The sequence below is a fragment of the Phascolarctos cinereus genome, unplaced genomic scaffold (assembly GCF_003287225.1).
Source record: "Phascolarctos cinereus isolate Bilbo 61053 unplaced genomic scaffold, phaCin_HiC Scaffold_8;HRSCAF=390, whole genome shotgun sequence".
Lineage (NCBI taxonomy): Eukaryota > Metazoa > Chordata > Mammalia > Diprotodontia > Phascolarctidae > Phascolarctos > Phascolarctos cinereus.
This window is the reverse complement of record NW_027556291.1, coordinates 22,115,086-22,142,321: the sequence shown is the minus strand read 5'-3', so window position 1 is coordinate 22,142,321 and position 27,236 is coordinate 22,115,086.

Here is a 27,236-nt window from a genome sequence, read left to right as displayed (position 1 = left end):
GAGTCAGAGAGATCTGAGTACAAATTCTGCCGTAGACACATACTAGTGGTGTGACTCCAGTCACAGAGTCACTTAACTCTATCTGTGCCTCAATTTCCTCATTAGAAAGATGAGGGGAGGGGCAGCTAGGTGGCACAGTGGATAGAGCACCAGCTGTGAAGTCAGGAGGACCTGAGTTCAAATCTGGCCTCGGACCAAACACTTGACACTTACTAGCTGTGTGACCCTGGGCAAGTCACTTAACCCCAATTGCCTAAAAGAAAAAAAAAAAGAAAAGAAAAAGAAAAAGAAAGAAAGAAATATGAGGGGGGTTGGACTCTATGACCTTTAAGATGGTTTCCAGCTTGAAATCAATGATTCTCTGATCTCTTAATGCATTTGCTCTGAATTTATGCTACAGCCAGTGGATTCAGAGAGGCATTATGGCATAGTAGAAAGAATACCAGCTCTTGGAATCTGAAGAATTCAGTGAAATTCCCTGTTCTCATGCTTATTAGCTGTGTGACCTCGGGCAAGTCCCTTCCCTTCTCTGAGCCTCAGTGTCCTTATCTTCTCTACTTCATGAGGTTGTTGTAAGATCAAGTGAGATTATATATGTGAAAATGCTTCGTACCTGTAAAGTGTTGTGTAAATATCAGCTACTATTTCAGCAAGAAAGGAAACCCTTTTAAACTTTTTTAGAGGTGAAAGAACAGTTGAAATTCTAGTTTGTTCAGTGCCCCCCTTCTCCCTCCCACCAGCTGGCTGCATGTCATTGCTAATTCTTCCATTACTTAATCTTAATTATACCTCCTCCATGTAAGGTAAGTGGTAAATTAGTGCAAGAGAAGTTTAAAATGACTTATCATTGCATTGTTTATATCCACTGGGACAGACACAAAATAGGAGTTAAATTAATAGGAGTTAAATTATCCACAATTACCATACACTCCCTCTACTTAAATCCATCAAAAATTAGTAACCATATGTTTTCTGATTGCCACTTTCCTTACAACTAAATACTGAAACTAAAACCATAGGACACCTTAGCCTTCTTAAGACAATGGAAGAGGTATTATTTCAAATAATATGTTGTATGTTAAGCACCTCGATTTCGAGATTGATTCATTCAACAAACTATCGTTGAGTTTCTGCTCTTACAAGGCAGTGGACTACATGCTGGCAGGAGAGGGGGGGGTTAAAGAAATGAAAGATATGTGCAGTCTGGGCGCTCAATTATAATAATGATATATTAAGTGAATAAGAGCAGTACTGTGAGAATGCCAAGGAGATCTGACCCCTGAGGGAAGGCAAGGGGAATAAGGAACAGGTTCATGGGAGGAAGCTGATGAGTTCAGTTTCTAGAAGAGGTTAAATGAATATTTCCTTCACATCCCAAAAGTGGGGTTTTTAAAATACAGCATTAAGTAAAAAGGTGTTGAACAAACCAAAGCTGGCCCCTCTAGTTTCCTTGGCCACTATTCTATGTTTTTCACACTAAAGAAATGCTGTAGTAGGTTACTTCAATACGCAATCCTCTCTATTCAAGACACACAGCTCATGATAAAGAACTGCACTGCCTCAACAAGACGGGGCCATGAAACCTTCAAAAGAGGTTCACCCCCTTCCCTGAGGTGTGGACTTATGAGAACTGAACTATGAAAATGAAGGGAAAAGATCATTAGGAAGTATTTGTCAAAAGAGGAGATGCTTGAAGCCACTCCTACCTAACCCCCCCCCAACATCACTGACTAATGTGTCATTTAATAAATCATTCCTCTATGCCAAAAATAACCTCAAAGAGTTGATGCATATACCAGCATTTTTGTACTCACTGGCAGAATCTGTTTGGTTAACCAGAACACCTATCCAGTACCACTTAAAATTCCACCATCAGTGAGCAGGTAGGTCAGAATCTCTTTGTGGTTCCATGTGGGTGATTTCATCAGTGTGGAAACTCCATACACTGGCATGTAATACAAAGTTGCCTGGGGTCACTGAAAGATTAAATGACTTACCCAGGCCCAGACAACCAGTGTGTGTGTGTGTGTGTGTGTGTGTGTGTGTGTGTGTGTGTGTGTACATGTGTGTCTGTGTCTGTGTCTGTATTTGGGGGGAAATATGTTTAGATTTGAATCCAGGTCTTCCTGATGTTGAGGCCAGTCTCAGAATCCTCTGTGCTGTATTGCTACTCCAAGTCTTATGCCCACACAGTGCCCTATTTGCCAAAATCATCTACCATTGGGCAATAGGCTCATTCCATTCACCTACAAGAAGCACTTTTTTCTTCCTAGCATTTTGAAGATTTACAAGTGGTTCTGTTTAGGTAGTCTTTACCAAATGACTAAACATATTGAAAAGATGTCACTCAGCTTATCAGATTCTTGCTTTTTGGTTAAACCCATAAGAATGATTGATATTTATTAGTATTCACTGTAATGGTGAGTGATTGTGATACAGCTTTTCATCCCCCATGGCCTGAATTTGGACCACTCATTTATTTCACATAAGTCTTAGGGTAGGAACATTATCACTCTTGATTTCAAACCGATTAAAACCAATATTTAAACTATTATTATAACCAAATATGGCTACCTGGATTTGCTAATCCCCATCCAAGAGGGTATTGAATGTTTGCAGTTTTGTTTTTAAGCTTGCCATTACTTTTATCCTTCTACCTTTCTATAATCTGCATTTGGATTTCTATACCTGATAGATAAAATAAAACTCAATACATTATGTACAATGTGTCTTATTTGTCCATAGATTTCGATTTAGAAGTATTCATCAAGGTAAATAAAATGATGTTGTTTTCCCAGATAGAAATGAATCTGTTGGAAAACGTTTCATCAACCTGACTTTATAACCATTGTAGAAATGAACTGTGTATCATCCCTGCTACATGGTCTGGCAGGTCTTCTTTTTCAATCACTGGAAGAACTCCTTGTCTGGAGCTCTAATTTTTTTTTCTTCCTGAATCACTCTACCCTAGAACTAAAAATAAAATTCATTTAAAAAACAGAGCATCCTGGTTAAAAGAATGTAATGCAAAATTTATTTGAACTAGTCGATGCAATTTCCCCCTCAAGTCCAAGACAGTGCTAGCTAGCAACAGTTTCTCCTGGGGAACGGATTGGAGAGGCGCAACCTCCATCCATTTCTGTATTCCCTTGGCTCCCTCTTCCCAGACTTACACCACACTCAAGCAAAAAATAGCTGCCACCAACCAGCATCGCTTTGATTGTGAAATAAGGGGACCTTCTACCACACTATGCACTAAGAGTGCATGGGTATGGGTACGTCTACCACTTAAGCTCTGATTCTGTCCTTCTCACCTCCGTGCCCTTAAGAGCTTCCATGCCCTGAGCAACTCGGTCTCACTTCTGCCGACAGAAATAGTGGCAAATCAGGCCCATGAAATCATCTAATCCAATGTTTCTCAATTCATACTCCACTGAATCTCAGGATTCTGTAAAGTATTCCTAGGTATTATGTGTGGGGGGAAAATGTGGTAGAGGAAGAACACACAGCAAATGCACTTGCTTTGCTGTGCTGCTCATCTGTGCATTAAGCCAATTCTGAGGACCATTGCAGATTGGCCTAAATCCTATAAAAGGTGCAGGGTTGAATCTCAGAGATCCCTTCCAGTTCTGAGATGCTGTGAAATTGATTGTGTGAACAAGGATTTTTCTTCTTACTGATAAAGAATCAAGCATGGAATATGCCCAATTCATCGATTATAGGACAGGCTCCTCTAGATGGGCTTAGGGCACCGTCAAGTCCTTTGAGTTTTAAGCGTTGGCTAGTAGTCCTCTGGCGAACAGTTTCGTTATTAAACTATCTAAGTTTATGGCTAAGCGTAATGGGGTATCTAATGCCCAATAATGACACGCAAGCAGGTCAGTGTCACTCTGGTTCATTTTATACTATTATTGTTTCACTACCAATTTTTTTGGTAACAAATTAACAACCTGAGTATTTCATTGGTCCCCAGGAAGTGTAACCAGATGCAGAGAAGGACCCCTAGCATGTTGGGAGAACACGAATAAAAACTGCACAGGATAAGAAGGCATGAGTGGATTGTAATCTATACCAGCAAAAGAGGGAGCACCATATTGATGAGATCTCAGGTGTTTAAATGTTTATGAAGTATTGTTTTGCTATGTGAAGAGGTAAAACTTGTCCCTGAAGGAGACCACAGAACAGTGTGATCCAATCCTCTACAAGGATTTTTTAAAAATAGGATATAATCAGCAATTAAAATAGGAAACACTATCAATCTGAAGAGTTTATATACCAGATGATATATTCAAAGCCATTATCACAATACTATGCAAATGCAGGCATTTGCAATGCCTTTGCTGTTGTTGATGGACACTGAATTTACTCTGGCAAGCGGAAATGCTATTAGGAGTGAATGTTAAGTCATTAGAGCCAGCTGGCAATTTTTTAAAGCAGTCCACTTATTCCTTCCCCTTGCAATTCTCCCCTATCATTCCCACACCCCATTCAGTTACACAGGTAGTTAAATGGAATGGGCAATATTTGGTACTCACCTAGTATAAATTGTTACTTGTTCAGGGTAAATGCCCATTTCCCAGCGTAGAACGTGTAAAAGGTGAATTTGGAACTGGATTCACAACTTAAAGACTCCAGACACCCAGAGATTAGAGATTTCATCACAGGGAAAAATGCACTATAAATGTTTATGCCAGATTGCTCATATAAAACACCCAGCAGATAATGCATTTCAGACTGTGTCTTTATGACTATAAAACATAGTTGGATTTGCTACAGTTCAGTTTCATTCCCTTAGAGGTAAGGCTTTTGCTTCTTAGCTACACAATTCTGCTTCATGAATGAGCCACACCCAGGTAACTGGCCACATGCTAGAATCTACACTTAATTAACATAATGGTCTCTCTTTTTTTTTTCATTTTTATCAAGCACTTAAAGGCATAGAAGGCATGTTTATCAAATTTGCATGTGCCTCAAAGTTTGAAGGAGTAATCAACATATTGGATGATAAAAGCCAAAGAGATGTGAAGAGGCTAGAACAATGTAGTTGAATCTAATAGGATGAATTGGGGGGGAGGGAAGGAGGTCTGGACCTATGATTTCATCAGTGTGGTGAACTTCCATTGTGGGAACTCTGCTGCAGACCACAGACAAGAAGGCTTCCAAGGTTCTTAGAGGGTTGCCTTAGGAAGGAGGTGGGAGGGGAACTGATAGGTTAGATGATTTATCATAACTAGTATGTGTCAAAGGCAGGACTTGAACTCGTCTTTCTGGCTTCAAGACTGGCCCACTAACTCCTATACCATGCTGCTTTTTGGCATGACATTTAATAGAATAAATGTCAAGTTTGGCACTTTGGTTCAAAACCAAACAAGTACACAAGTACAAGATGGAGGAGTTGTGGCTAGGTAACAATTCCTCTGATAAAGATCTGAGGGTTTTAGTGGACTTCAAGCTCAATGTGAATCGATAATCATTATTAGGGATGGGAGCCAGTTCAGTTTTAATTCATTTATTAAGTGCCTAAAAAGGTAACAATCTTAGACTTCGTTGAGAGGCATAATGTATAGAAAGAGAGAGATGATGATTCTTGAGAGGAAAGAGCCCTGGATTTGGAGTTAAAGTATATAGATTTGGATTCTAGCTCTGCTTCTTATGAGCTGTGTGATCCCTTTATCTCTCTGTGCTTCAGTTTACATCTGTAAAATGAGGAAACTTCAGAATCATAGGCTACTAGGATAAAGAGCTAGAATGAACCTTGGATATCAGATAGCCCAAGTCCCTGCTTTTACAGATGAAGAAACTGAGGCCCAGTACGGTGAAGTGACTTGTTCAAGGTCACACAACTAATAAGTAGCAGAGCTAGGATTCATATCCATACATTCTGACTCCACATCCAATGTGCTTTAATCCAAACTATATCTTATTCGGACTACATCTAGAGTATTGTGCAAGTCCTAGGTTCTAAGTTTAGGAAAGAGAGGCTGGGGTACATACAAGGAAGGTTGGCAGGATAGAGAGGGCACTAGAGCACCTGTCAAAATGGGGAGATTTAGCCTGCTCTCAGGACTTGGAGGAGATGGTAATTAACAATTCCATTCCTTCTGATGAGGTTGCAGACTACCAGGACTTAACTTATTTTTGCCTACTACAGAATTTGCCCCACTGCTGCCTTCTAAGGTTCTTCCGGCCTTGCCATCTATACCCTGCAATACCCTGACAGTGGCATGACCTGTTCACGTAACCTAAAGACCTCTGGATGTTACTGTCCACCCCACTGCTCCACCCTTAGGCCTTCTGAGCCTTTGCATTTGCCCTGCAGTTTGATTTTTTTTTTAATGTATTATCTCCCCAAATTAGAACTCGGGCTTCTTGAGAACAGGAACTGTCTTGAATTTTTTCTATTTGTATCCGCAGCTCTTAGAACAGTGCTAGGCACATAGTAATTGCTTTATAAATGATTTTTCAGTAATTCATTCATTGATTCATGGAAACATGATAGCTTTCTTCAATATTTGAAGGACTGCCTTGTGACTTATTCTCCTTGATCCCAAAAGGCAGAATTAGGAATGATGGGTAAAAATTGCAGAGAGCTTGATTTAGGTTCTATATAATGAATAATTTCCAAACAATTAGTGCTATCCCAAAGTAGAATGGACTTCCTGAGGAGGTAGTGTGTTGCCCCTCATTAGTAGTTTCAAATAACTAATTGTCATGGATCATGTCAGGGATTCTGGATCTGGGTTGGGTCAGATGACCTCTGACTCTTGAGATTCTATGATTCTTTGAGGCTGCTACCTTGGCTCTATCAAAGGGTATTTGTGCTTTACCAACTTCTTATCTTTCATACCTCTATAGGCTAGACAGGATTTAATTCCCAGATCTCTATGCCAAAGAGTGTTATAGAATGTATATTGATCAAAGGAAATTGGTAGAAATTGTATGTCCAACATATATACGTGTGAACTTGCCCACAGAAAAGGGCTATAACTGCATTGTTAAAAATTAAACGTTTCTCAAGTTACAGCAACTCCACTCAAGTCCTCCTGTGCTAATGCCTTATGGTGGAGGTAGAGGTGGTCCTGGCTTCTCAAAGGTGCTGCCATCGTAACACAAGTTCTGGTAGACCCTACCAAGAAGAATAGGCTTCTGTGGGTCCAGCAATGAACTGTTTGTCATCCAATGACTAGTCAAGCTAGGTTCAGAGAGACTCATCACTAAGTTGGTTGTGGGGCAGTGAATTTTTTGGCTGTAGTAACTCTTCAAGACCTTCTACTAATGCATAGGTGGGGAGTACCTACACCAATGACATCACAGATTAACAAGTAAAAAGAATTTAGTAGAAGCAATGCAGCAAGCACTATGGAGAAAATAAAGATGGGGAAGGCCTCTGTTCAGAGGACTAAATTTTATTATTAATCACCTAAGAATCAATCAATCAATCAATAAGCATTTATTAAGCACTTGCTATGTGCCAGGCACTGCTCTAAGTAGGAGGAAAACAAAGAAAAAGTGATACAATCGCTGCCCTCAAAGAGCATATATTTTAATGGAGGAGACAACATGTACATAACTCGGTATATACAAGATACAGATAGAGTAGATGGAAGGTAACCTTAGGAAGGAATATACTAGTAGCTGAGTGGACTAGGAAAGGCCTCCTGTAGAATAAGGCATTGAAATTGAGTCTTGAATGAAGTTGGGAATTCTAAGACACAAAGGCAAGAAGAGGGAGCATTCTACGAATGGGGGACAATCAGTGGAAAGTCACAGACATGGAAGACGGAGAATCATGTGTGGGGGACGGCAAGTAGCCCTATGTAGCCAGCATGCCGAATACACAAAGAGCAATACAGTACAGAGAAGAAGCCGAGGAAGGGAGGAGATTGTGAAGAGCTTGAAATTCCAAACAGAAGACTTTATATTTGATCCTAATGGTAAAAGGAAACAAGTGGAACTTACTGAGGAGGTGGGTAACATGGTCAGATCTACACTTCAGAAAATCATTTTGGTGGTTGGGTCAAGGATGAATTAGAGTGGAGAGAAACTTGAGGTAGGGAAACCAGCTAGAAAGCTACTGACAGTCTAAGGAAGGGGTGATGAGAGCCTGAACTGGGGCGTTGGCTGTGTGAGTGGAGAGAAGGGGATGGAAGAGAAAGATGTGGAGGTGGATACAAGATTTGCCAATGATTAGATATATGGGATGACAGAGTGAGAAGTCAAGGATAATATTGTGATTGAGAATTGGGATGACTAGTGGTACCATCAACAGTAATAGGAAATTCAGAATAGGAGTGAGTTTGGAGAAAGAGATAATGATTTCAGTTTGGGGTGTTGAGTTTAAGATGTGTATGGGCCATCCCTTTCAAAATGTCCAGTAGGCAGTTGGTGATGTAAGACTGGAGCTCCTAATATGGAGATGTCTTGTGTGACTTCAAATGTATAATGGATATTGCATTTCTTCCCTTCTCAATGGGTGTGGGAAGGGTAGAGAAAGGGAGAGAATTTGGAATTGAAAATAAAAATTTTAAATTTAAAAATGCTAGCTATTATTAGCTATTGTTTACATAGTTAAAAAAAAAAAAGACTGGAGCTCCAGGAAGAGAACAGGACTAGACATAGAAGTATGGGAGTCATTAGCATAGAAATGATCATTGAATCCATGGGAGTTGGTAAGATCACCAAAAAATGAAAGAGGGCCCAAGACAGAGCCTTGAGAGATGCCTGTCATTGGTGAACATGTCTTGGAAGAAGATCCAGCAAAGGAGACTAAGAAGGAGCCATCGCATAGGTAGAAGAACCATGAGAGAGCAGTATTATGAAAACCCAGAGGGGAGAGCATATCCAGTAGGAAAAGGTGATACAGTGGATAAAGTGCTGGGCCCGGAGTCAGGAAGACTCATCTTTCTGATTTCAAGTCTAGCTTCAGACACTTACTAGCTGTACAACCCTAGTTTGCCTCAGTTTCCTCATTTGCAAAATGAGCTGGAAAAGGAAATGACAAACCACTCTAGTATCTCTGCCAAGAAAACTCCAAATGAGGTCACAGAGAGTCAGACACGACTGAGCAACAACAATGAGGAGATCATTGGTAACTTTGTAGAAAGTTTCAGTTGAACAATGCGGTCATAATCTAAGTTGGAGAGGGTTTAAAAGAGAAAATGAAGTGGAGACATTTAATGTAGATGACTTTTCATGGAGTCTAGCTGAGAAAGGGAGGAGAGGTATAGGATGATAGTGAGGGTGATACTATCTAGTGAGAGGGTTTTTTTTTTTAAAGGATGGGAGAGACATGGTCTGTTTGCAGGCATCAGGGAAAGAGTGAGGAGATAGGGGGAGATTGAAGATTAGAGAGAGTGGGAATGATAGTGGGGACAGTCTGCTGGAAAAGATGGGAGAGTGTGAGTTTAAGGGTTCATATAAGGGAGTGAGTCTTAGTAAGGAGAAAGGCTACCCCTTCATTAGAGTCTGGAGTGCAAGAGGAGAGACCAGGGGATGATGGTAAAGGAACAGGAGTTGAGGAAAAGAGGGAGCTCTTGTCAAATGGCCTTGATTGTTTTGGTGAAAGTCCTCCACTCAGAGAGTAAAGGAGGTGCAGTGAGAAGTTTGAGGCGAGAAGAGAAGGTTTGAAATAGTTGTTGTGGTGAGTGGGATAGGAAATCAATTAGGAGTAGAAGGTTTACCAGTTGAGATAAGATAACATTGATTTGTAGTAAACCCAGTCAGCATAGTTCTGTGATTTCCTCCAATTCTGTTCAGCATCAGTAGGAACAAAGGAGGCAAATGGTGGGAGTAATCCAGAATTGGGATTTGGTAAGATGTGCTCAGCAATAGGACAAGGGGGGCAAAGAATTCATGAGTACAGGCCAACATAGAGTTGAACTGCTTCATTAAGAGTTGAAAATTATAAATGTAGTCAGTACAAGGACAATGGCCTGGGAAAGAAAGGAGGGATGGAGGATCACAGTGAGGATGAAAAGCAGTGTTATGGCTCATAAACTTTGAGGGTGTGATTGGCCCTGGTGTAGCTGATGTGGCATAGAAGAATATACTGTTCATAGGAGTTGAGTAGATTGAGGAATTTAGAAGTTAGAGTATTGAGGGAACATCACTATGTATGCTGAAGGTCCCTAGTATGTAGGCAAGAGTTGGAGCAGAGGGTTGTACAGATGATCTGAGGCATTGGGCCTCTTTATCATGTTTCCTTCAACCAAGGCTCTTTCCTGACCTATATCTATCCCAATATGTCAAGCTGAAGCCCTTAAAAACCTTTTATCGACCTCCTACACTGACCTCAATCAAAGGATTCCAGTCAAAAGGAGGCAGGGAATAGGAGAGCACTGTTTCATAGAATCTTAAAGCAGGAAGGGAGCTCAGAGGCCATCTAGTCCAGCCTGTTCCTAAACGTAAATCCCCTCCATAACAGCCTAAACTAGAAGTCCTTTCATGAGTGGGAACCCACTATGTCCCAAGGGAGTCCATTTCACTTTGGGGCAGCTTTAGTGGTTAGGACAGCCTATACAATGGTATAGAGCTCACATCTAACTTCCTGGAGCTTCTACCCAATCAGTCCTAATGTTTCCCCTTGGGCCAAGAGGAACAAATCAAATCCATCTTCCAAATAATAACTCTTTGAAGACAAGTATTTGAAGATAACTAGCAAGTCCCTGTGAGTCTTCTCTCCTCCAGGAAACAGTCCCAGTTTCTTCAACTGATCTTCATATGGTATAATTTGAAGCCTCTTCCATATCCTGGACACCCTTCTCTGGATTATGTTTCAGTGTGTCAAAATCCTTCCTAAAAAGTGGTGCCCAGAACTTAATGTAATCCTCCATGTGTGATCTGATCAGGGCAAAGGACAGCAGGACTACCATCTCCTCCGGTCTGAGCACTAGGCCCATCAATGTTAGCAGCCTAACATCACTTCATCTTTTGGGGCTTGAGTGTCACACTAGTGACTTAGATTGAACTTGCAATCCATGGAATGACTCAGGTCTTTTTTCACATGAATGGTTACGTAGCCTCAACCGTTCTGAACTTGCAAAGTTTATTTTTTAGGACCCAAATTTGCATTACATATATGTGTGTACGTGTGCACGTGTGTGTGTATACTTTACCACTCCTTCACATATATATGCATGCATATGTATGTGTGTGTATGTGTGTATATATATAGATACATATACACACACATATATATGTATATATATAATTTCTAACTGGGCCTTGCACATAGTAAATGTCTTTTGAATTAAATTGAATTGAATTGACCTCCCTCCTGAATGAAATTAATTCATCAAATCACTATTCTTTGCATCTAGTCATTCAACCAATTCTGAGTCTACCTAATGGTATTAGCGTCCAGTCCATCTTGCCCATAAGAACACTGGAAAAGACTGTTAAAAATCCAGGTTCATGATTTCTATGGCCCCATCCTGATTGATCAGCCTTGTAACCATGGAGATTTTCCAATAGGGATTCCAACTTGGGATCTTTCTGACCATGTTGCTTCTCAGTCCATAATTTGGTCCCATCCTCTATTAAAGTATGACTCTTGGCTTTGATCCTTGGACAGATCACTGGCCATAATTGCTTCATTACCTGGACCTAAGCTGCAAGCTTCATTTGCAGACCTCTGTTCTAGGATTCATCTTGGTCCGTGACACCTTCCTCTTTCCAGAGTATCTCCATTCTCTGAAGTCTTTGCTTCCCTTCAGGGGGTATACAGCTCCAACTCAGTACATCTTGTTCCTTAGCCATCCAGAATTCCTAGGTCTCTAACTCTAATTTTTTCCTTCACACCTACACTCCTTCCATCTGCCACCCACTAGGGGAGATAGGCAGAGAGATGGGTAGGTGGATAAGTTTTTTTCTTTCATATTTGCAAAGCTGAGTTGGTTGGTAGTAACAAAGCAAACGTTTTGAGAAACTATAAAAGTATTTCTAATATAGTTTGGAACATTGGAGCAGAAGATCAGACCATATCTGAATTACTGTATTCACACTTTATGAAAGACATTGACAAACGGGAACATTACAAAGGATGGTGAGTAGGATAGTGAAGGGATTTGAAATCATGTCATATAAAGATTGATTGAAGGAACTGTGAATTTTTAACCTGGAGAAAAGAATACTTAGGGAGCACTTGATCAATGGATACTTTAATTCTTCAGTCAATCTCATTAATGGGTGTGTTCTCTCCAATGGTACAGAGAGGAATCCATCTGTGCCTTCTCATCTTGTTTTTTAAATCTCTCATGGTGGCAGGGGGAAGGTACCTATCCATTGTTCTATAAGCATTCCTCCAGATCTTTTGATATCACATGGGCACCAATGAAACACATGGGTTCCCCATCTATTATCTCTCATTCTCAAAAAGTGACTGACCCAATTTCCCTTGTGATGACATTTTTTATGAATTTTATGCCTTTAGGGTATACAGTACTTCGCTGGATTAGAAATATGGAATAGAAATATGCTGCAGCCCATTTATGCCCACCAAATTTCTCTTCATTTCCTGTTGGGCAACTTCTTTTGGGACTACACAGTCCATGATTCATAACTATTTAGCATAGCTGAAGAATATTAGTGTTAAAAAAAGATGGGCTTTTGTTTCAAGGAGAAACTTGGAGTAGAAGTCCCTAAAAGTACTTTGTAATTTACCAAATATTATCTAGGTGATTTTCTTCCTTCTGTTCAGTTCTGGAACCCATTTACTATCCATCTGTAATGAACAATAGAACAGAGTCTATCATATATATATATATATATATATATGTATATATATATATACACACACACACACACACACATATATGTATGTATATGTATATATAATATATATGTACCTACATATACATATATTCTGATGAACCAGCTCTGTGGGTTGCCATTCAACTGTATATCATGGTCTGAACAATAAGAATTCTTTATAGACTTGATTTTTTCCCCACAAAGATAGCTAGGCTAAATTCATTTGAGTGATTATTAATCTTATTTAGTAAGCTCTACAATACTCCAGGGCCTATGAATTCAGCACAGTATCATGCTTTTCCACACTATCCAGTTGGATGGATAACTGATAGAACTGGTCCATGAGTATATATGTCTTTGATAGACACAGTAAGTTGTTTTACTTATCAGAAGTACTTACTTACTTACTTACTTACTTACCAAAACTGAATAAGAGGAGATCAGGCTGGATTGCCTGAAAGCCATATGGTCCAAACAAAAAGACCCTATTTTTTTAAACACTAATATTCTTCCAGGCACCTCTCTAAGACCGTATGTTAGAGTTGGGTTATCAATCTATTATTAAAGGGAGGATCCTTACTGTGAGTTCCCTATACCAATGAAATCATAAGTCTTATCCAAATTCTTCTAGTGCTTCAGTATGGCTTAGACTGATGGAATGTCATAGTCTGAAGAATTGCAGCTGGGTGTCACTCAAAGGGCATTGCAGAGGTTCATTGTAGTTGTGAATAGGTTGCAACACATTATTAATTAAGAATAGCCCAAGAGAAGTAAAGATTAAAAAAATATTATCACAAACATTAATAACTAGGAAAGAAGGTGGGGCTAGGGCAAGGGAAAATGGATGGATAATAATTCAGCATTAGCAAGAGATCTGGTGAAAGGCCCCAATACATTGGGTGAGCCATATATGAAGGAATTCTGGGAGGAAATGGACTAGAGTGGCCCAGGATGAGAAGACAGGCACAGCTTCTGATCTGTACCTTTAGAGGTAATGCCCACACTGATGAGATCACAGAGCCATTTGAATATCAGTATGTGAGCTACTCAATTTATGCCTCCAAATATGCTTGCTTTTGTTGAAACACAACTTCATACTGACTCAGACTGAATGGTGGAGGTGGAAGGCACCTTAGAGAACATTTAGTCCTATTTCTTAAGTTTGTAGTTAAACCCAGAGTAGGGAAGTGACCTACCAAAGATCATACAACTAATTAGTAGGAGAGCTTAGATTAGAAGGCAGGTCTCTTGACTTGCAATCCAGTGTTTTTTCTACTGCTCCATGCCACCAGTGGACAGTTTTTTGTTTTTTGGTTTTGGTTTTTCTGGCTAGGCAATGGGGTTAAGTGACTTGCCCAGGGTCACACAGCTAGTGAGTGTTATGTGTCTGAAGCCGGATTTGAACTCAGGTCCTCCTGAATCCAGGGCCGGTGCTGTATCCACTGTGCCACCTAGCTGCCCCCAGTGGACAGTTTTGATGTTGCTAAGAGGAGGGGGAGTCTTGTTAGAGCCTAACTGCCCAATAATTCCATTGACCATAATTGACTGATCTGCCCTTCAAGAAGGGATCAAGCAGTACAGAAAACTGCCTTCTGATCAGCTACTTCGGATCTCTCCGCAGCCTTGGTTTCGCAAACTCTAGATTCATTAAATCTACAGTATTATTCTGCTGCCACATTCTCTTGGTCGATTTGCTTCCCTGACGTTGCTAATTAATGTAGATAAATTAATTATGCTACGCTTTCTATTGCTCTATAACATTGTTGAGCAATAAAGGCACTTTTGTTGCCTCATTTCTACTTGTAGTTTCAAGTAATGACTGTGGGAGTAATGCACATTTTGGTAGTGCAGAAAATATCCTCTAATCATTCAACCATCAGCTTTTAAAATTGCTTTTTACTATGCTCCATAGGAGTTGATTCGTCACCTTTTAAGCTTCATGCCTCCTTTCTCCATGTTGCTAGATAATGGGACAATACCACCAGTAGCTTTCAAGGTCATGACCAGAATCTCTATTTTGTCTGCTTTGTCTGCTTGGACTCACAAGCACAATCTTAACATCCCTATTTACCTTTGACCAGTGCTTTTCATAGCAGGAAACAGTTCATTGTACATTTCAGTGCTTTCTGACTTGTACTCCACAGTTTTCTGGATAAATGAGGCCTCAAAATGTTTTTGTTTGAAGTATATAGGTATGATAATTGAGACCAAACTAGATTCTTCTTCCCTTCCTTTCCCTCCCCTTCTCTTCCCTCTCCTCCCCTCCCATGCCTTCCTTTCCCCACTCTGGCTAATTGTTCTAGTTCTCCATTTTTTCAACAAAATACTAAAGTAACTGATTGAAACATTCAGTCAACCAGCTAGTTGATCTGGCAAAACATGCAAAACAATTTTTGATCGACTTTTCACCCCCAGAATTGACTGAAATTTTCAGTTTTTTGGGGTGTTTAAAGACACTGCCTTGGTGTCCTTATTTATATACAGCTAGGTAGCTCAGTGGATAGAGCATTGGGCCTGGAGTCAGGAAGACCTGGGTTCAAATGTGACCTCAGACACTTACTAGTTGTGTGATCTTGGGCAAGTCACTTAACCTTTGTTTGCCCTAATCCACTGGAGAGGGAAAATGGCAAAGCACTCCAGTATCTTTGCCAAGAAAACCCATTGGACAGTACTGGCATGCTATGGTCCATGTGGTCATGAAGAGTCAGAAATGACTGAATAAGAACAGTGACAGGAAAAGTAGCTCTAACATGCCTCTAGAAGAAGATCTCTTTAATCAGAAGGTTTTAGAACTGGAATGGTCATAATTTCAGAGTGGGAAGGGATTCCAGAGGACAGTTAGACCAATGCATATGTGAATGAGAACTCCATCTATGAAACACTAGCCTCCCTTGACAATCTAGATCCTATAATTAACTAGTTATGTTGTCCTCTGCTCTAGAACCCATGTCCCCTTGGCCTCTCATGGACAACACTGGATTGTCCCTGCCAAATACCTCTCTGTTCCTACTCATATGCTGCCCTACATGCTAACGAAGGAAGTCATGTAACCACGCTGACTGGGTCTGCACTAAATTTATGTATTCTCATTTCCAACTGGGCTTCTGCTGCTTCAAGACTATCCTTGTATCCTGCTGAAGAGTGTGCTTGTACATGAAGTCAAACTGGCTCCCTTTCTAGATGATAGGATCATAGATTTAGAGGAAAAAATCAAACCAAACACTAAACCATTCTTTTAATGATGTGTTCTAAAAATTTGCAGGGACTCCAAGTCAAGCTCATTGACCTATAGTTTGCAGACTCTATCGTCTTAAAAAGATTGGGGCACGATTTACCTCTCTTTATTCTTGCACTTCCTCCACCATTCTCTGCAATATATCAGAGATCACTAGCAATGTCTCAGCAATTCCATTTGCTTGTTCTTTGGGTACCCTGGGATCTAGTTTATTGGGGCCTGGTGACTTGACCTTATCAAGGACAGCTCCTTTTCCTCTCTCCCTACAAATGTTGACTATCAACTCCCCATCCCCATCTTTGTTATCTTCTAATTCCAAAGGTCGTTTTTCCTTTGCAGAGGAAACAGAAGCATAATAAAAATTGAACAGTTCTGCCTTCTGTCTGTAATTCATAGAGATCATCTCATTAATCTCTCTCATTTAACAGAGGAGAAAACTAAGGTCCAGCAGGGTAAAGAGACTTGGCCAAAGTCACATAGACAGTTGGTGGCAGAGTCAATGACAGAAGCCACATCTCCTAATTCCCAGCCCAGTATGCCTGCCATCATCCCCTGCTGCCCACTTGTAAGAGCTCCCACTCATTTTTCTTCCCCCAATATTTAATCAGTTGAAATAAGTTTAACTTTGGAGAACTCCTGTTGATCAAGAGTAAGAACTGGCTGCTTCTGACAGTTTTCCAGCCTACTCTTAATTTTAGTCAATTATCAGAAACATCTGCATCGTTCATGAGGCAGCAGAGAGCAGAAGCTAAACCAAATAAGGCTAACCATATTGGACAACTGGCTAGAGAATAGTTGCACAAACACTCCATTTTCCTTGACTGGAAATATGTCTAGAAGGGCTGGGTAAACAAATGACAAATGTGGAGGCTCGATGAAGACTTGAAAAACATTGGTGTCAAATATTTGCAAATGTAGAAGACATCTGGGAAATCTTAACAAAGTCTTCAAAACTGATTGGGGAAGATGCACCCCCAGAGGGCAAACACTATCAAAATTATAATTGGAAGCAAAATTGATGGTTTGTAGCAAAATCCTATCTTTTAAACTTTGAATACCTCAAGGATAAGGCAACTGCTTTCCCAGAAGCCCAGAGCTGCCAAGGAGCTCCCAAGAAGGGCCTCACAAACTGCCACTCCCATTGCTACAGCTTGTCATCAGCTACAGAGCCCCATAACAGCCCTGGGAAGCACAGTGCAAGTAAACTCTTCCTTTTTGACAGAGGGGGGGAAACTGAGCCTCAGAGATTGCCTGAAGTCACACAGCTAGTAAGTGGCAGAGCCAGGACTCTCACCAAAATCTTCTGATTCCACATCCAGTGTTCTTTCTACCATGCCTGCCATGTTGGCCCACCGACACTGAAATTATTTCCTAGAGATATTTGTCTGTCCTATTCTTAGAGAACTCTAGGGAAGAAAATAACATCTTTACTCATAGCATATTTGAGTACCTCAGCATATCAGAGAGTTGAGAAGTTTCTCTCTCCTTTCTCCTGCTGTAATTAAAGCACATTTATTTTCTCTCCATTTGACTTTGGTGAACAGCTGGCCACCCTGCCCCCACTCCCCCTACGCCCACCTAATATGATATCTCTTCAACTATTTGAAGCCTGTTGGTAAGCAAACAGTCCAGAATAAATGTTCCCAAGTCTCCCAGACTTCTTTCATAGACACAATGCCTTTCAAATGAATAATTCTGGCTAGTTTCCTCTGGTCCTCCTTTCAAGTACTCCTTATCTCCCTTAAGCCATAGATGCAAAAACTGGATATTTTATTCAAAACTGTATTCTGAAGGCAGCCTAATCAATGCTTAGTATAGTAAAGAGGATTATCTCTCGGCCCCTTCATGCTATTAATAAATGCTAGGATCATGTTCACTATTTTGTCCATACAGCATTCCATTACTGGCATGTTCAACTTGTGGACCTCTATGACCCCAAGATATTTTTCAGCTATGCTTTGACATAACCATTGCACTTTTATTTATGTATACAGTTTGATTTTTGTCCCTAAATAGACTTGTCTTTAATAAGCAGAATCCAATTTATTTTTACCTATTTCAAGTTGTGAATATCATAGACTATTAGAACTGGAAGGAACCTTATAGATGATCTTGTCCAATCCTCTTGTTTAACAACTGAGAAAACTGAGACCCAGAGAAGTAATACGCCTGAGTTCACACTGGTAGTGAGTGGCAGAACCAGAACTAGAATTCAGAAGTCCTGACTACTAAAATTATAGATTTAGGACTAGAATAAACCTTGTTATTGTTCAGTCATTTCAGGTCCAACTCTTCATGACCCCATTTCAAAGATACTGTTTTGACATTTCTTTCTCCCACTCATTTTATAGATGAGGAAACTGAGGCCAACAGGGTGAAATGACTTGCCCAGTGTCATGCAACTAGTAAGTGTACGAGATTGGATTTGAACTCAGGTCTTTCTGACTCTCGGTGCAGTGCTCTATCCACCGCACTGCCATCTAGCTGTCCTTGGAATGGACCTTAGAGGTCATCAGATACAACTTTCTCATTTTACAGAGGAGGAAACTGAGGCCCTAAGAAGTAACATGACTTTTCCATAGATACAGAGAAAATAAGTGAAGAGACCCAGGATTCAAACTTAGGCCAGCACTGTGCCATGTGTCAAGCTTGTCAAGACTGGTGACTCCATCTTATTTTTCCCAAGTCAAACTTCTTACTGGCCTTAAATACAGCCACAAGTGAAGGCTTCTACCACCATTCCTAGGTTGCAGTATTTGGCTCAGTTGGAGAATAATTAGGCTGTGCCTCTACTCTTCACTGCTCTGCTCATTTAATACTGCCTAAGTGGCACAGTGGATAGAATACTGGGCCTGGAGTCAGGAAGACCTGAGTTCAAATCTGGCCTGGGCAAGTCATTTAACCTCTGCCTTAATCCACTGGAAAAAGGAAGTGGCAAACCTCTCTGGTATCTTTTTCTTTTTTTCTCACTCTAGTATCTTTGCCACAAAAACCCTGTATAGGGTCACGAAGAAACTGAAATGACTGAACAACAACAAGAACTAAGACCTATGTGTTCCAGGCCCCTAGCCTAGTAAGGTAAAGGGGCTAATTCTCCACAACTGGGAAGTAGGAGCTTCTGCTAAGATGCTGTAGGAGACCCACTGCTCTGCTTCTACGCAGAAACCACTTGGACTACACCTTTCTCCAAGGGGATTCTTTCCCTGACACCCTGTCAGTTACCTTTATTTATTGGTGTCCAAGTGGTCCCTCCCCCCACTTAAAAGTTTCTACCAATCTCAATGCAAAGAATCCATAGCACATATATGGGCAGCATTTCACCTTATGCCAATGCATTATAGAGAACTTACCTAGGCCAGGCAAGGGAAAGGAAATAAAAAACTATAGTAGAAGTACCATAGGGTAAGTAGGGAGAGAGAAAAAGGAAGAGTGTCTGGAATAGAGGGTCAGGGAGGGGTTTGCCACAATTAAACAAACACAATACTTAAAAGTAAAACACTTATAGAGCTGATTATAAAAAGCATGTGGGTAGGTGATGGTGGGGGGTATGATACAACACAAGACTCTGAGCTAACAGGGGAGGGGAGGGGAGGGAAGACCTGACAGAGAGAAAAACAAACTTCATCATCATCACTGGGAATGGGAATGAGAGGAACTTGCTCATAATATGGAGAAAGGTTGAAGAATGGATCAGAAAGCAAAACTCAACAATTTTACTACATGCAAAAACATGATTACAACATAAAGATTCACACTTTCATATTTTTATGCATCTGTGACATTATCAATGTGGGCAGGGACTCCCTCCAGTGACACAGCTCACAATCCATCCTTGCCTGCCTATCCTCTGTGATACTTGTCCATGTTCTCCCCTAAATCTGCCACAGGAGACCCACTTAATGTGCTAAGAACCTTCATTTAGGCACCTTGTGTGGATATCAATGGTGTATGTAGGCAGTCCAGTGCTTATCCCTCCCTCACATATATCAGTCAGAAAACAGATCAGAAAGCAAAACACAAAATGATTCTTGCGCTCAAGAAACATCTATTCTATTGAGGTAGACAACATGTTCACCTATAAGTACATGCAAAATGTATGTGAAATCAACACTGGAGAGTTTGGGTAAGGAGGAAGGGAGGACATTAGTCAGGAGAAGTTTCATGTAGAAGGTGGTGCTTGAGCTGAGTCTTGAAGGAAAGAGGGGATTCTAAGAGATAGAGGTGAAGAAGGAGGTGTGGAGGTGGCCAGTGCAAAGGCAGATGGAAGATGGCAGGGCTGTATGTGAGGAACAACAGAAAGGTCACAATCTGGCTGGTCTGTGGAGTGCAGGAAGCAGAGTAATGTATAATGAGGCTGGAAAAGGTAGGCTGTGGCCACATCTTGAAGGGCTTTAAGTGCCAGCGTTTATGTCTGATCCTAGAGGCGATATGGGGCCACTGGAGTATATTGAGTAGAGAAGTGGCATGACCAGACTTGCACTTAAGGAAAATCATTTTGGCGGTTGTATGGCCAATGAATTGGAGTAGAGACACTTGAGGCAGGAAAATCAATTATGAGACTATTACAGTCGTCCAGGCAAGCAATGGTAAGGGCTGAACTAAGGTGTTGGCCGTATGAGTAGTGGGAAGGGGAGATGTTATATAGCTAGAAATTACAAGACTTGGCAATTGATTGGATATGTGGGATAAAGGAGAGCAAGGAGTTAAGAATAACATGTAAACTGCAACCTGGAACACTAGAAGGTACCCTTGACAGAGATAGGGGATTTCAAAGGAGAGGGGGCCATGTTTGTAGGGGAAAATAATGAGCAAAGATTTACACAGAGCTAAAATGAGTGGTTGTAATAGAATATATTGTGCTTCATCTGAATCCAAAAAAGCAGATCTCATAAAAGGCAAGAATAAAAATAGATTTGGTCAAAAGAAATAAACAGGGAAGTTATATTATGCTTAAAGGCATCATAGATAATAAATAAATATCAATATTAAACATTATGCACTGAATGACATAGCATCTAAGTATTAAAGGAAAACTAAATGATTATAAGAAGACCCAGCGACTGATATTGGTGACTTTAATTTGCCTCTTTTAGATTTAGACAAATATAGGGGGGCAGCTAGGTGGTGCAGTGGATAGAGCTCCGGCCCTGGATTCAGGAGGACCTGAGTTCAACTTCGGCCTCAGACACATAACACTTACTAGCTGTGTGACCCTGGGCAAGTCACTTAACCCCATTGCCTAGCCAAAAAAATAAATAAATAAAGAGTAAAAAAGATTTAGACAAATATAGAAACATAAACAGGAAAGACATTAAAGATCTCAACAGAATGTAAAAAAAAAAAACTGGATATGAGAGATCTTTGGCAGTCATAGAATGGGAAATTTAAGGCGTATGTGTGTTTTTCTGTATTGCATGGCACTTAACAGTAATTGACCATGTGCTATGGCATAAAGAACTCAAATACACATAAAAGCCAGAAGTACTAACATGTATGTCATAGACTATAATAGATTAGAGTTGAAACCAAAGCAATAAAAATTGAAATCAATAAAGGAAATATGAACATAGGACACAGAGAGACCAAATAATGTTATCCTGAATAATGAGTTGGTCAAGGAACACATTACAGAAACAATAAAGAATTATATTCAAGAAAATAATAGCAAAGAAACAACATACCAAATTGTGAGGGACACAATGAAGACAGTCCTCAAAGAAAGTCCATATATATGAATACCTATATTAACAAAAGAGGGAAAAAGAAAACCAATAATTTCATGTAGCTAGAAAGTATCTAGAAAACAAGAAACTAATAATACCAAAACAAGCACAAAAGTAGACATTTAGAAAATCAAAGAAGATGCTAAAAACTGAATACAAAGACTATTTATTGACCCAGTAAATAACACACAAAGAGAAGATAGCTTAATTGTTGAAATAAAAAATGAAGGGGTATAATGAACAACTTCACAGTAGAAAGGCAGCCACAGTATAATAGATATAGAACTGACCTGGGAGTCAGGAAAACTTGGGTTCAAGTCTTCCTCTTACACAGACTGGCTTATGGCTCTGTGCAAGTCACTTAACCTCTCAATGACCCAAGCAGCATTCTAAGACTATAAATTGCCAGGAAGGTACTAATATGCATAGGTAGAAGTAATTACTTTATCAGGGAGTTCTCCATACCAATGAAATTACAGGTCTCTGCCTCCCCCACTCCCTAACCCGACAGCACACATACACACACAATATGTGGGAAAAAATAAAATTATCCAAAACTACTCAGTTATATCTCCACAAAACAAAAAAAACCCTTTAATTAGATAGATAAATATTCTTAAAATGAAATATCCAGATCAACAAACAGAAAATAAAGAATCTAAATAACTTGACCTCAGAAAGAAGAAAAACAAAACAAAACAAAACAAGCAACCCATAAGTGAACACCAAAGAAAAGACTCCTAGTCTAGGAGGATTTACAAATAAATTCCATCAAACATTTAAAGAACAAATAACTGCATGTTATATCAACTGTTCAAAATAACAGAGAAAGATAACACCTTGCCAAATTTCTTTTATGAAACTATATGGTCTCTACTCCCAAACTCAGGAGAGAGATAAAGTAGAAAAGAAAACTTGTGTGGACAGTTATCACTAATAAATATTGATGCAAAAATATTGAATTCAATATTGTTAGCAGAGAGACTATGGCAATATGGTTAGATAATTTATTCATCATGAGCTGGTTAGGTTTATACCAAGAATGCAAAGATGATGCAAAATCAGAAAAACAAAAAACATAATAAATCACATTAATAACAAAAATAATCATAAACTTATGCCAACCATGCAGTAAAGGCTATTAACAAGAGAGTTCACTAAACACCAAGAAGCATAGAAGTAAAAAGACTTGTTTACTGAGAACAAACATTTATTTAAAATCAAGAGTTAGCAATAATTGTAATGGAGAAATAAATACTGAAAACTTTCTCAGTAAGTTGAATAGTAAAGCAATAATGCTCACTATCTCCACTTTTATTTGATTAAAGTATTTTCTAGAAAACTGCTAGTTATTACAATAAAAATTTAAAATTGAGGAAATAATCATGAGCAAAGAAGAGGTAAAATTATCTCTATTTTCAGGCAATATATGACGTTTATTTAGGGAACCCTAGAGGATCACTGAAAATTAATCAAAATAATTCATAGCTTCAGTGAAATGTCAAGATACACAATAAACCTATAAGAGTCATTAGCCTTTCTACATCTCACTAACAAACTCCAGAGAAAGAGATAGGAAGAGAAATTCCATTTAAGACAACAACAAAATGCATTAAATAGCTGGAAACTAACAACCCCAGAAAACAATTTTAACAGAAAGAAAAGACCTAAATCAGAGAGACTTTCAATGGTTGTGAATGGTCAATGCCAAAATGATTCTGAAAATATTGTCTCAATTACTCCATTGATTTACAGCTGTAGTAATCAAATTGCCAAAAGGACACTTTATGCAATTAGAGAAAATAATGACATAATTCATTTGGAGGAATAAAAAATGAAGCATGATTTATGAAGGAATATAATGATAAAAAGTTGGAAGGTGTGGGTATTGGAGCTACCACATCTCAAATGACAATACAAAGCAATAATTAACAAAATGATATAATACTGGGAGAAAAAATGGAAAAGTACATCTCTGGAATAGGCAAGACCTAAAAACAAGTACTATGGCAGTCTAGTTTTGTTTCGTTTTGTTTTTTTAACTCAAGAACATTAACTACTTTGGAAGGAACTCTTCATTCCAGCAGACTTGCTAGCTAAACTGGAAAGCAGTCTGCTGGAAGGAAGGAAGGAAATGAGCCTTTTTAAAGTGCCTACTGTGGGGCAGGTACTATGCTAAGTGCTTTACAAATATTATTTCATATGATCTTCACAATTCTGGGAAGAAAGTGCTATTATTATCCCCATTTTACAGTTGAGGAAATTGAGAGAGACAGATGTTTTGACTTGCCCAAGTCACATAGCTGGTAAGCATCTGAGACAAGTGAAAAAGAAGGGTGTGAAAAATAGATTTCGATCAGCATCTTAATGTCTTGTACTAGGGCACTTTGAAATGAATAAACTATATAAATGTAAATACAGCACCATTAAAAACATTAGAGGAGAATGGGAGATTAAACCATTCACAATTATGGATAGGGGCAAAATTAATAACCAGACAGGAGACAGAGTAGATCGTAAAATAGAAGATATGCTATTTAAAATCTACAAATACACAATCTAAAAATGAAAAGCTTTTGCATAAATAAAACCAGAGCATCCAGAATCAGAAGAAAAGACGTGATTTGGAAAACATTTTCTTTATTAAGCTGATAAAAGTCTGACTTCCCCAATCCATAGGGAATTGACACAAATCTACAAAATTAAAAGCCATACTCCACCATACAAATGGTCAAGTAATATAAACGTTTTTGAAAGAATAAATACAAGTTACCAACAGCCACCTGAGAAATTGTTCAAACCCACAAAAAAAATCAGGAAAATACAAATTAAAACAAATCTAGCGGTATCACCTCACACCAATCAAGTTAGCAAAGTGGCTAAAAGATGAGGGAGAAAACGGCTAGAAAATAGGCATTAGCACCAACTCACTACTGCTTGAACTCTGAACTAGTCCAACTGTTCTAGAAAATGTTTTGGAGTTATAAAAGAAGAATTACTTAATTGCTCATACTCTGACTCAGAGATTCCCTACTTGTGACTCTATCCCAAGAAGGTTGACAGTAGGAAGAGATCCATATGTAGGAAAATGTATAGCAGTATTATTTTTAACAGCAAATATGATGAAAACATGAGCGTATGTCCAACAATTGGGGAGTGGCTGAATGAGCTGTGGCATATGCATGTAATGGAATAGCACTGAGCCATAAGGAATGACAAACATGAAGAATTCAGAGAAACATGAAGAGTCTTATATGGCATGATGCAGAGTAGAGAAGGCAGAACCAGAAAAAAAATGACTATAAAACGTAAATAAGATCAACCTGGAACAAGCACCAAACTTGGGTCTTTTACAAGGTCTTTGCTGGTGGTGGTGGTGGTGGTGGTCAGTCATTTTTTTAGGTGTGTCCAACTCTTTGTGACCCCATTTGGGGTTTTCTTGGCAAAGACACTGAAGAAATCTGCCATTTCCTCCTCCACTCATTTTACAGATGAGGAAACTGAGGCAAACAGGATTAAGTGACTTGTCCAGGGTCACACAACTAGGAAGTATCTGAGGTTGTATTTGAACTCAGGTCTTCCTGACTCCATGCTCAGCACTCCATCCATTGTGCTAACTAGCTGCCCTTTGTTACTGTCATACTATCATCATTAAAAGACACCTCTCTCTTTTTTGGGTTAACCCCTAATGAACCAACTGTTAAGGAAAGAATGACAATGTACTTTGTAAGGGGGCTTTGATGTTTGTTGGGCAGTATTTGTTGTCAAAACAAAATGTATCAATAATTATTTTAAAAAGATGTAGTCTCCAGGAATGCATTGTGTCTAAAAGCAGAAACCACTTTGTGAGTTTTCTCTATTATTCAGATTGAAAAGAAGGTTTGGCTGGCGATGGGACAAAAGTTAGAGCCCACATTCTGTAGGGCAAATCCCCAGCTTTCCTGGCTTTAACCCTAAACCTCTGCAGGGTGCAGGGGCAGACCTATGTCTGGTTGTCTCCAGGGAGGGCAGCAGTTTTCAGGGCCAGTTCACCTTTCTGTGGGTGCAGGTGTGACCCCATCCCCAAAGAGATTGCAGGAGGGAGAATGAAGGGTGCTCTTGTCCTTTCTAAGCACAGATCCAGGGAGGGAGATAATATCTTTTCCTTCTGTTTTCTTCTAGGATGTTCCCTTTCTCATTCTTACTCATCTTCCTGGCATTCCCGTCTCCAAACTGTCTCTCTCACCCTGAGTAATTCCTGGCACCAAAAAATGCCCTCTACCTCAGCCCAGACCTCCTGGGCCCCCAGCCAATCAGTCATGTTCTTTCTGTCAATGATTCGATTGTCCCTGATTACACAGAAGTTAGATGTCACAAATATCACTATAAGAAATGACCTTGGATCTGAGCTCAATCGGTAGCATGTCATATGTCTTGAACATTCAGTACCACGTTAGGTCATTATAAATGCATATTATCATGTGAAATTATGGGAGAATTTCAAATTGGCTATATTGAAGGGTCAAATATTTTAGGAGATGAAATAGTAGGCTGGCTGTGTAGTATGGGTATGGGGAAATCTAGGTAGGAAGAGAGGTCATATTTACAATGTCAGGCATTTACAATGTTAGGAGACCGAGGAAGGGCCACCTTTGAATTGAATATTCGGCAAAACTACTTCTGGGTTAGCATTTCTCATCCAAATATTGATAACGAACAACCAAAAAACTTTTTGCCACTCCCATTTTCTGTTGAATGACTGGGCCAATAAATCAAAGTGGAGAATTGGTTTTATCTTCTTTTCATTGGTGGAACAATAACACCTACCTCCCAGGGTTGTTGTGAGCTTCAGTGTTTGTAAAATGCTGTGCAAAATGTAAAGAGTTCTATGGGGTGCCCCAAAAGGTTTAGTAAAGTTTTAGGCTATTAAAATTTAAGAAAAGAAAGGAAGGCATGGAGTCCTGGTGCTTATCTCACAAGCTTATTCTGTATTTGGCCTGGGGGAAGAAGCAATGGTGGAAATGGAAACAATGGAAAGAATGCTGGTTTTGTAATCAGGAGAGACCTGGGTTCCAATTTCACCATTTCCTCGGTTCAAGCTATTAAATCAGATGACGCAAAGCTAGGAAGGTCAAAATCCAAAAAGGCTGTGACAGAGAAGAACATTAGGCTGAATTTTTTAAAAGGTACAAAACAATAGGGTACAGGAAGACTTGAGACACTTGACACTTACTAGCTGTGTGACCCTGGGCAAGTCACTTAACCCCAATTGCCTCAGCAAAAAGCAAAAAAACAAAACGAAACAAAACCAATAGGGTTAAAGTCTCAGGCTGAGGTTCCAAAAATCAAGTATAAGATGTGAGAAACAGGGTTAAACAATAGTTCATGGAAAAATGATCTGGGCAGTTTTAGTGAACTCCAAGCTCACTATGAGTCAACAGTCAGATATGGTGGCCAAGAAAACGAATGTGTCTTAGGGAAGTGCTAGTCTCCTCGTACTCCACTCTGGCTAGACCACAGCTGGACTGTTGTATTCACTTTGGGGTGCC